The sequence below is a fragment of the Mesoplodon bidens genome, assembly GCF_964165515.1.
Source record: "Mesoplodon bidens genome assembly, chromosome: 18".
Taxonomy (NCBI): Eukaryota; Metazoa; Chordata; class Mammalia; order Artiodactyla; family Ziphiidae; genus Mesoplodon; species Mesoplodon bidens.
In genome coordinates, this window is record NC_138175.1 from 855,047 (window position 1) to 866,137 (window position 11,091).

The following is an 11,091-nucleotide window of genomic DNA, read 5'->3' on the forward strand; positions in this document are numbered from 1 at the left end:
GATTTCCACCCCGAACTCCTTTCAAGGGATGTTGAAGTTTAGCAGCTGAAGCACCTCATGATTTAATCCTCGGAGAGGTAGATGGCAGGTGCCAATTTGTAGATGGCATAGTGATGACTCGCACCTGCCTGATGCAGGGGCCCTGAGGTCACCTGTGTAACGTATGATACCCTTTCAGATCTGGCATTAATTGTTTTTTCAGGGATCCCTGTGCACTTCAGCCAGCAAGATTTAGAACACTGGGGTTTTACTAAAAAAAAAAATTTAAGTTAGGTAGTTTCTACTTCCGTATCTCTTGGTATCTGAAGGTTTGTCCCTCTAGCCACAAGCAAATAATGAAGCAGAAGCATCAGTCGGCTCTCTAGATGCTCCTAGAAACCATATCGTTTTTCCCTACCAGGTCATTTATTCATACATCTCCCAGAAAAGTCCTAGATGAGATCTAGAAATGGACATAAGGTGAGAAGTAGCAGCCTGCAGGTGGTGGTGGCAGTGAGAGGGGTTTCAAGCTCTTAGGTTGGGAGCCCGAGAGTGGCATCTAAGTCAATAAAGGGAAAGGAAGTGAATTCACCAAACCAAAACTGATCAAAGGGGCCCATGACTCAAGTGACCAGATGCAGCACGCTCTGATCTGATTGCTAGAAGCTCTGGTTATAGTGCCAAGTTCCACCCATTGGTCACAAGTCAGAGTCAAGGTAATCACTTCCTTCCTGGGGTGGAGTACCAAGCACAGCCATACCTTATAAAGCCTAGTCAGGGCTTCCCTGGTGGCGCAGTGGTTGAGAGTCTGCCTGCCGATGCAGGGGACATGGGTTCGTGCCCCGGTCCGGGAAGGTCCCCCATGCCGTGGAGCGGCTGGGCCCGTGAGCCATGGCTGCTGAGCCTGCGCGTCCGGAGCCTGTGCTCTGCAATGGGAGAGGCCACAACGGTGAGAGGCCTGCGTACCGCAAAAAAAAAAAAAAAAAAAAAAAAAAGCCTAGTCAATATTTTAAATCAGACTGAGGGCTCTACCATAAGGAACTGGTGTGGGTAAATTGACAGCTGTCTGGGCTCCACACACTGAGGGAGAGCAGACGATGCCTGGTTAAAATGGGAATAGGGGGACTTCCCTGGCCGTCCACTGGTTAAGACTCTGCACTCCCAATGCAGGGGGCATGGGTTCAATCCCTGGTCAGGGAACTAAGATCCTGCATGCCGTGGGCGGGGCCACACACACACAAAAAAAGTAGGCATGGGGTTTATCCCAGTAGAAAGTGGCTCTTGGGTTAATATATGGAGCTCTTTGTCCACCAAGTATGCAACACAGAACATCAGCGTCAAAGAGATGTTAGTTCTTCCATTACTTGAAGTTGCCCCTTGGATTTTAGAAATGAAACAGGGTATTTCCAGCTGTTCAGAGTCTCAACAGAGAAACATGATAGAAATTGATGGTCAGTCATGAACCCAACCTGGAAAGCATTGGATCCAGGTCATTTCTACATGACGGGATCATCAGTAGCTGACTCCTGAAGCCATGTCCTTTATCCTTCATTTCCAGTACATGAGGAAGGCCCGGGGAAGGGAGGCTGTGCTTGGAAACAGAATCGAAACATTTAGGGATGTGACTAATCCACCAATGCTTGGAGTTGGAGAATCACTCTCAAGTTATCACATTAGCAAACACACTCCCCAAATATTCATCTTACAGTGTAGGCTGTTCATTCACACGTATCTGCTGAGCACTGGGCGCTGATGTCTTATGCCTGGGAAAGACCAGTGAAAAACCTGACCAGGTTCCCCCAAGGATCCACCAGTCTCTCCGGGGGAAACAGCCACAAGGAAACAGTCTCTGCAGTCAGGGAAGGGCTACAGGTGGCTACATAACCCCACTGGTTATGTTTGTTTTTTCCCATGCTCTGTGTTTGATGCTTTGAGGGAATTACAGATCATGTCCGTGCCAGGGCAGTGCAATCAGAGGGGTGGTTGGCTTATGACTGCCATTGGCCAGAGATTCAGATCTCCAGGAATTATACCTCTGAGCATCTTTGCGGACACAGAAACTAACGGATCCTAATTTTTGGCCCCTGGAAGCCAAAAGGATAATTTAGGACTGGAAGCCCAGGTGCCCTGTGGAATACAGTTACCTGATTCCAGGAGGGGAGGGTGTGGGGCTCCAGGGTCCAAGGTACCACTCCGAGAGCACACTGAGGGTTTTGAGACAAAGGTCAGAGTGAGTCAGGCGTATGAGCAATTGCGTTAAACATCAAAGACAATTAGAGAGGAAAGGCCCTTCGACTCCCCTAGACACAGGTAGAACCACTTCCCCTGCTGTGAGGGGGAGGCGGGGGCTCTCAGCCTGCACCGAATTCCACTTCAGCTTGAAAAACAGGTCGGCTTCTCCCAAGGGACCTGTGCACACTGAACGCTGTGAGCAACCAGGCCCTTGTGTCCACGACTCAGAGGCCCTTGAATGCTGTCTTTGTCACGATCCTTGCAGCGAGGCAGGGCTCAGGGGTCTGGGAGGAAAAGCTGAAACTCGAGAGGCTGTGGTTTTGTGCTTTAGGATTATTTTGGGATAATGATAAAGCCCATGAATCCCCAGGGATGCCAGATAGGGCCAGGCTGTGCTTGATCTCTAAAAGGGAGCCCAGTACAGCTCTGGGGAAAGGGCTCTGGGACTGGCATGGCTGCAGGATTTCTAGGCTGCTATTAGGAAGAGGTGGAGACAGGAGAAGAGGCGGGGACCCAGAGCTAAGCCCAGGCGATGAGAGGATATCCCACAAGATGATGGGAAGAGGAGGGGAGGCGGACAGGGCTGTCCTGTGAGGGAGGGGACGAGGAGCACTTACATGCTCACCCTGGATTACTGATCAGGAGCCGAGAAAATATTCGAGAACACGGTTTGCTCCCCATCGATGACATTGGCGGTCATTTGCAATTTTATTTATGTTGTGAAAATTAACAGAAGCCTCATTTAAAATGGAGTCGGGAGGCCAGAAGGGGGAACACTCACACCCTACGACCCCACCTCAACTGCAGACCGAACAGGAAGAAGCTTACTACTTTCCTACCCATCGGGGAAAGGAAGAATTTCTCCCTGCCCGCAACAGCCCAGCCAATGAGAGACCACCACAGCTCAGCCAATGAAAAGCCACTACACTTCCAAGTCCCAGTTTCCTCCAATGGACCCTTTGTTTACAACATCCCCTCCCCAAACGCCTTTCTCTCCTGTATAAAAGAAGTTCCTCTCGTTTGTCCTCTGGACTTGCCTGGGGTTCGCCATAGATTGCATGTCCTGAATTGCAATTCTTTGATATTCCTGAGTAAACCCATTTTGCTGGTAAAATAACTGGCCGTTTCATTGTTTTAGGTCAACAATGTTTTGAACAGGTAATGCAGGGAAGTTAAAAATTAATCAAACGCTTTCCAAATGTACACTCACACGCTAGCTGCTGTATGAACTTCTCTGTTGTACCATGTCTTCCGCTGCACAGACTGGAGTGAAGCAAGCTTTACCTCAGAGCTGACATGTGATCTTGGATGGTAGGGTGAGCCTCAAGGCTTGCTGGGGCCTGAACTTGGTAAGATTGTAGAAATAACTGTGTAAATTGTTGTTGGCTAATTTGACATGGATTGATGTTCAAAAGTACAAAAAGATATAAACTGCAAAATCTTCCACCAGACACTGGCCCCAGGGGCAGTCACTGTGTCTGGCCTTTTGTTTATCCTTCTAGAACTGTCATATGCCTGTTTCAAACACACGTCCCCTTTATACACTGAGGTCAGCACATCATACACCCTGTCCTGTGCTCTGTGTATTTACTCATCAGTGGGGGTGGATGGTGGGGAATGGCTCGTATCGACATGTGAAGAGCTTCTGCGTTCTCTGTACAGCTGCATATCCCTGCTGGGGGGGGGTAGGTTTTTTTCCAGTCTTGAATGGATAACTTTGTACACAGTGCTTTGTGAGGGCATAGATTTTGTTGGCTTAATCACTGCTGCCCCAAGTATCTTGGACAGTGTAAGAGCACAGCTGATACTTGTGCACTATAAATTCTAAGGAATGGACTTGCTGGGGCAAAGGATATGCAAATCTGTCATTTTAATAAATATTATCAAACCGCCCTTCACAGAGGCTGTACAATATACACGCCCGTTAGTAATGTTTGAGGGTCTTTATCTCCCTAAGCTCCCCTGACGCAGAGTGTGATCAAACTTTTGAATCTTTGATGGGTGAAAAATGGCTTAATTTGCATTTCTCTTATTGGAGTGAAGTTGAACAACAGATTCTTTTAAAAAATTATTTAACTCAACTAGTATTTATCAATGCATTTCTAAATGCTGGACGGTGTTCTAATTGATAGGGGTATAACAGTGAATTAAATAAACCTGACCTTTCCTCATTCACAAAGCAACAGCACATTTTTAGTGATGACCCTGACCATTCGGGTAAAATTTATTTTATGTTAACCATCGCACTTGAGGTTTGCAGATCATCACAATTATTTTATATTCCTAGAGCAATGGCTCTGACACTTTAGCATGCATCAGAATCCACAGGAAGGCTTGTTAAGACCTAGGTGTCTGGAACCCTTCCCAGATTATTTTCTGTCTCATTTGGTCTGAGGTGTGGCCCGAGAATTTGCATGTCTAACAAAACCTGGGTGATGCTGAGGCTACTGCTGGTCTGGACACACTGAGAACACTGCCTAAAATCACCTTCTTCTGTGACATAAACATCCCCCTACTCTTGTCTGATCAGTGTTATAAATTGTCAAATACAAACGACCTGCATGGCATAGCTTTACTAGAAAAGAACTCTCAATTCGCATAAAGACCATTTTATGTTTGGAAATCTCACCAATGAGTGTTTGGCGGGGCTGGGTCATGAGGTGGCTGGGTGCGGAACCTGGGTCTAGTGCTGGCTCGCTGGTGGGCAGGGGCAGGGTCCAGGAGATCCCGGGGCTTCACCCACTGATGGGTGAAGCCAGGTCCTGGGGCTAGTGCAGGCCCACTGGTGGACAGAGCCAGGCTCTTGGGTCTGGCTGCAGGGCCCAGGGGTCCCAGAGGTGGTGTCGGGCTGCTGATAGATGGGGCCAGTTCCTGACACAGCTGGCTGCAGGGTCCGGGGATGTCCCGAAGCTTGTGCCTGCTGGAGAGTGGGGCTGGATCCCTAGGTGGTTAGTTGAGGGGCCTAAGGTGTCTCAGAGCTGGGCTCGATCCTACCAAGGCCGGCTGTGGGGCTGCAGTTGTCCTGTGGCCACTGTCTGCCTACTGATGGGTGAGGCTGGTCCAGAGTCTAGAGCAGGCTCACTGGTGGGTGGGGCCTGGGCCCAGGGGATTCTGGAGCTGGTGCCCGCCCACTGGTGGGTGGAGCTGGGTCCCAGGCTCTCTGGCTGCAGGGCTTTGGGGTATAAGGTCTAGTGCTTGTGCACTGGTATGCGGGGCCAAGTCCTGGGCTTTCTGGTGGGCAGGGATGTGTCCAGGGGCGGCCATGGGCTTGGGGTCATAAGGCAGCCTGTCTGCTGGTGGATGGAGCCATGTCCCTGCCTAGATAACTGCTTGGCCAGTATTGGTTCCTACAGGCTGGTGGGCCCAGGTGGGGCTGGGTCCTGAGGCTAATAAGCTAGAGGAGGATTCCACAATGGCATCTGCCAGCACCAGAGTCTACACGGTAGAATGAGCTCCCACAGCGACCGCAGCCAGCGTCTGTGTCCCCTGGGTGAGCTGTAGGTGCCTCCTGCCTCTGTGGGAGAATCTTCAAGATCAGCCAGTGGGTCTGACCCGGGCTCCTTTCAAATTACAGCTTCTGCCCTGGATCCTGGAGCGTGTGAGGTTTTGCGTGAGCTCTTTTTTTTTTTTTTTTTTTTTGCGGTACGCGGGCCTCTCACTGTTGTGGCCTCTCCCGTTGCGGAGCACAGGCTCCGGACGCACAGGCTCATCGGCCATAGCTCACGGGCCCAGCCGCTCTGCGGCATGTGGGATCTTCCCGGACCGGGGCACGAACCCGTGTCCCCTGCATTGGCAGGCGGACTCTCAACCGCTGCGCCACCAGGGAAGCCCTTGTGTGAGCTCTTTAAGAGTGGAGCCTCTCTTTCCCACTGCCCTCTGGCTCTCCCAAAATAAGCCCTGCTGGCCTTTAAAGCCAAACGCTCTGGGGTCTTGTCTTCCCAGTATAGACCCTTGGACTGGGGAGCCCGATGTGGGGCTCCCTCGCTCCTTAGGGAGAGCCTCTGCAGTTGTCATTATCCTCCCATTTGTGGGTTGCCCAGCTGGGGATATGGGTCTTGGCTAACACACGACCCCACCTGACTACCCATCTCGTTGAGGTTCCTTCTTGATGTCTTAGTCGTGGAAGATGTTTTCTAGTGGTTCCGTCTAGGTGCTCTGTAGGTAGTTGTGATTGTGGAGCGCCTGTGGGAGGAGGGGAGTTCCGGGTCCTCCTGCTCTGCCACCGTCAGTGATCCCCCTTGAGAGTTAAAGTTGTTTTTTTTTTGCGGTACACGGGCCTGTCACTGCTGCAGCCTCTCCCGTTGCGGAGCACAGGCTCCGGACGCGCAGGCTCAGCGGCCATGGCTCACGGGCCCAGCCGCTCCGCGGCACGTGGGATCTTCCCGGACCGGGGCACGAACCCGCGTCCCCTGCATCGGCAGGCGGACTCTCAACCACGGCGCCACCAGGGAAGCCCATATGTTAATGATTTTTGACAAACACAGTCATATAACCACTGCCACAATTGATATGTTCCATGACCCTTACAACTGTTCACTCCCAGTTCTTGTGTCCAATCCTCTGGGCTAGCGTTGGCATACATTTTATTTTTACATATGCAATAAACCTGCAATACAGTGCTACTGTTTTTGCTTTAAACAGACAATTACCTTTTAGAGTGATATATATTTACCTTCAACTTATTCATTTTTTTGTGTGTAGATCCAAGTGTCTGTCTGATACATTCCTTCTGACTGGAGAGCTTTCTTGAATATTTATTGTAGTGCAGGTCTGGTGATAAACTTTTTCACGTCTGAAAAAGTCTTTATTTTGCTTTTTATTTTTAAAAAGATGTCTCTGCTAGGTATAGAAATGTGGGTTGATTTTTTCCCCCCAACCCTTTAAATATGTCACTTTGTCGTCTTCTGTTTGCATAGTTTCTAAAGAGGAATCTGCTGTAATTCTTATCTTTGTTATTCTGCATTTAAAGCGCCTTTGTTTTCTAGCTGCCTTCAGGACTCACTATTTCTTTGGTTTCCGCAGTTTGAATATGGTGTGTGTGTGTGTGTGTCTGTGTTTCATCCCATGTTTATCCTATTTTGTGTCTTCTAAACTTACCAGATGTGGTGTTTGCTGTCTCATTATTTTGGGAACAGTCTTGGCCATTACCTCTCAAATATTTTTTCTGCATTGTTTTCTCTTTCTTCTTTTTTCGGGAGTCCTATGACATGTATGTTATACCATTTGGTAGTATCCCACAGCTCTTAGGTGCTTTTTTTTTTTTTTCTTAAGTTCCTCTTTGTTTTCCAGTTAGCGTACTTTTTATTTCTCCTCACCTGTGTTGAGCCCACTGATGAGCCACTGAAGGCACTCTTTATCTCTGTGACCATGTTTTTCTCTTTCATACTTTTCACATGTCTGCTGAATGTCCTCATTCCTTCATGCACGTTTCCCACCTTTTCCACCAGAGACTTTAGCATATGAATCATAGTTACTTAAAATTCCCTGTGTAGGGCTTCCCTGGTGGCGCAGTGGTTGAGAGTCCGCCTGCCGATGCAGGGGACACGGGTTCGTGCCCGGTCCAGGAAGACCCCACATGCCACGGAGCGGCTGGGCCCGTGCGCCATGGCCGCTGAGCCTGTGCGTCTGGAGCCTGTGCTCCGCAACGGGAGAGGCCACAACAGTGAGAAGCCCGTGTACAGCAAAAAAAAAAAAAAAAAAAAAAAATTCCGTGTGACTGTTCCAACATCTGGGCCACATCTGGGTTTGGTTCTGTTACCTACCTTGCCTTTTAGTGATGGGTTGATTTTTTTTCTCTCGCTTTTGTCTGTCTCGTAATTTTTGATTGCATGCCCAACATTGTGTGTGGGCCAGGAGAGTCTGAGGTAGTGTTCATGCCTCCTTCTCTGCTCAGTCATTAGTGGGGTGGGGGGGTGAGTCAGTCTGGTCTGGAGTTGAGCTGGATTTGCGTTTCAGTGTGCTTTGGCCACCTTCCACACAAGATTCCTCCAGCACTGCCCTGTGCTTATGGTGGGAATGGGTTGCTGAGGGGTTTTCTCAGTGCAGCTGCCCACTCTCCGCTTACAGCCTTCCTTGTCTCTGGACACTTTGGCCTCACCCGGAGTGGTGGCTGCTGTTGCTATCACTCAGCACTTGTTAGCTTGGTGGTGATGGGAGCAGTGTTTTCTGTTGTCCCAATCCAGCCTCAGTGATGGTCTTTGCAGCTTTCCACATCCTAGATGCAAGTTAAATTCACGAGGTGATTTCAGGTGAAACAAAGGCAAATTTAAAAAAAATTTCTTTAAGTTGTTTCATATTTAGTTCATGATACAGGAGAATAATGGATTTCCATTTATATTGGCACATACAGTTTTCTTTTAAATTAGATTTTGGTTTTTAAGAAGTGATTACATTTAACGCAAAACTGTCCCTAAATAATGCTGATTATCAGTGGATGTTGGGAAGGCACACGCAAGAGTGATGTTTTGGAAACACTGAGCTATGGCCCATGTCTGACAGAAGGTCTCACCCAGCACAGGAGGCACGCAGGTCATGACAATGGCATGTTCGATGTGCTTCAAATAACTGCTTTTCATCGTTCTTTGAAGCAGAAGGATGAGGACTGTGATGATGGGCAGTGAGGGATAGCTCTGGTGTGCCTGGGGTGTGTGTATGTGTGTGTAGGTGTATGTATGTACGTGTGTGTTGAAGCTTCTACGACCTACTTCCCCTGGCAGCCCCATCCAGGGGTCTTGGCATCTTGAATCTGACACACTCACATTTGAACTCAGCCTCTCCTGTTATTGTCTCTCAAACCATCCTCCCAGTGTCTCCACCTCTCAGGTGAGGCATGTGTGTATGTATATGATGCACATGTATATATGATGTATGCATGGGTATATATGGATGTATGTATATGATGTGTGTGTACAGTGTATGTATGCATATGATGTGTGTATGTTTGTATGATGCATGTGTGTACAATGTGTGTATATGACGTATGTGTGAATGATGTATATGTATCTGTATATGACGTATGTGTGTATGTGATGTGTGTGTGTGAGACGTATGTGTATATGATGCATGTGTATGGTGGGTGTATGAATGATGTATGTGTGTATGGTGTATGTATGTATGATGTGTATGTGTGTATGTGATGCATGTGTATGTGTATATGATGTATGTTTGTATAATGTATATCTCCACCCTCCCAATGGCTTGGGTTAGAAAACTCTGCACTTCTTCCTCACCTGGCAGATCAACCTTCGAAGTAGGAACCGATCTCATCACTTCTCTCCATCTCATGACCACCATGCTGGTCAAGCTCCCTGTCCATTGCCGAATAATGGCCTGAGCCCATCTCCCTGGCCTCTGTGCCCTGCCTTTGCCTCCCTACAGTCTCTTTTCAACCAGCTGCATAACTCATGATGTGCACCCGCCAGGGCCCTGCGCACTTGGCGTGGAGGCCGAGGCCTTCACAGCGCTTACAAGGCCACGTGGGTGCTCCCTCCCCTCCTAAGCTGTTTGCTTAGTGCGCAGCAGCCATGTGTGTCTCTGGCAGTTCTGGTCTCAGCCAGCCTCTCCCCCTTGTTTACCTCACTGGTGGGTAGTCAGCAGCTGGACGGCCTGTGGTGGCCTCATTTCCAGGTTCTGGCAGCAGGCAGGAGGGCATGGGACTGCTGGCTGGGCGGCCACCTCTCCTCCACGTGGGTGGTCCTCAGCACGCTGGCTCAGGTGTGTTCCTTGGAGGTACCTGGCTCTCAGCACCAGCTCTTTTCAAACTCCTGTTTGTGTCACGTCACTCCTGTGTCATTACCAGCCCAAACGGAAGGGACGGAGACGTGGAGGACTCGTGGCCGCTTTTTGCAATCCCCAACGGCCACGTGCTGTCTAGCAGGGCCCACCTCCAGTGGACCCTTGTTTACCCACGTTTAGCAGCCCCCAACCTGGGTGGGGCAGCAGCAGTTATGCAGGGTGGTCATGGCGTGCATGCAAACTTGGAGTTTCCAGCCGCTTGGAAGCAGTTCAGGAGGTGGCAGTGAGTGCTCTCTGAGGGCATCCTGCACCCGCACGGTCTTCACGGCCGATGGGACCACGTTGTGTGAAAACCTGGACACTGAGACACGGGGCTGCACAGTGATTGTGAGATAACAGAAATGTATGTCGGTCTCTGTGCCTATCGTGGCACAGACCTCCTGAAACCCCTGTAAATTCCTAAGTGGGAAGAATAATAGGAGCATCTTTTTCTCTAACAAGTGTACACTGGGTGGGCTCCTGGTTGGCTCCGACACAGGGGCTGAAGGCCAGAAAGGCCAAGCCATGGTTACAAGCCTGGGATTTTCAGCTCTCCTTCCCCCTCATCCTCCAGAGAGGGGAGAGGGGCTGGAAATGGACTTCACGTGTGTGACCCCTGTGGGTGTGACCCCTGGCTGTGCCCCCTGTGGGTACGACCCCTGGGTGTGCTCGGCCGGGGTGAGCTGCGCTGTCCACCAGGCGGCCTCTCGTTTACACTTAATTGAAGTCAAGGCAGAGCAAGCCTCACCTCCGCAGTAACACCGCCGCCCCGGGCTCCGCGGGAGACGAGGGCGCAGACTCGTCCTACACGGTTTCCAACTGTCAGCGCGGTTTTAGCGTCTCCCTGGATTTGGGTTTGTCGGATTGTTTCTTCATGCCCAGCTCTGGGTCATCTCGACAGGGATAATGCACAAGGGATGGCACAGTTTTCTCGCCCGTGACGCCGTTTGAATCAGCACCGCAAACCTCCAACGTCAGTGATACCTACCTGGCCCAGGTGTCAGTCATCCCGCGTTCCCGCCACCACCAAGATGGCCGCCGTGCGGCGCCACCAAGATGGCTACCTAGGCTCCGCCCTGCAGGGTGTGGCCGGGCAGCTGGCAGCCA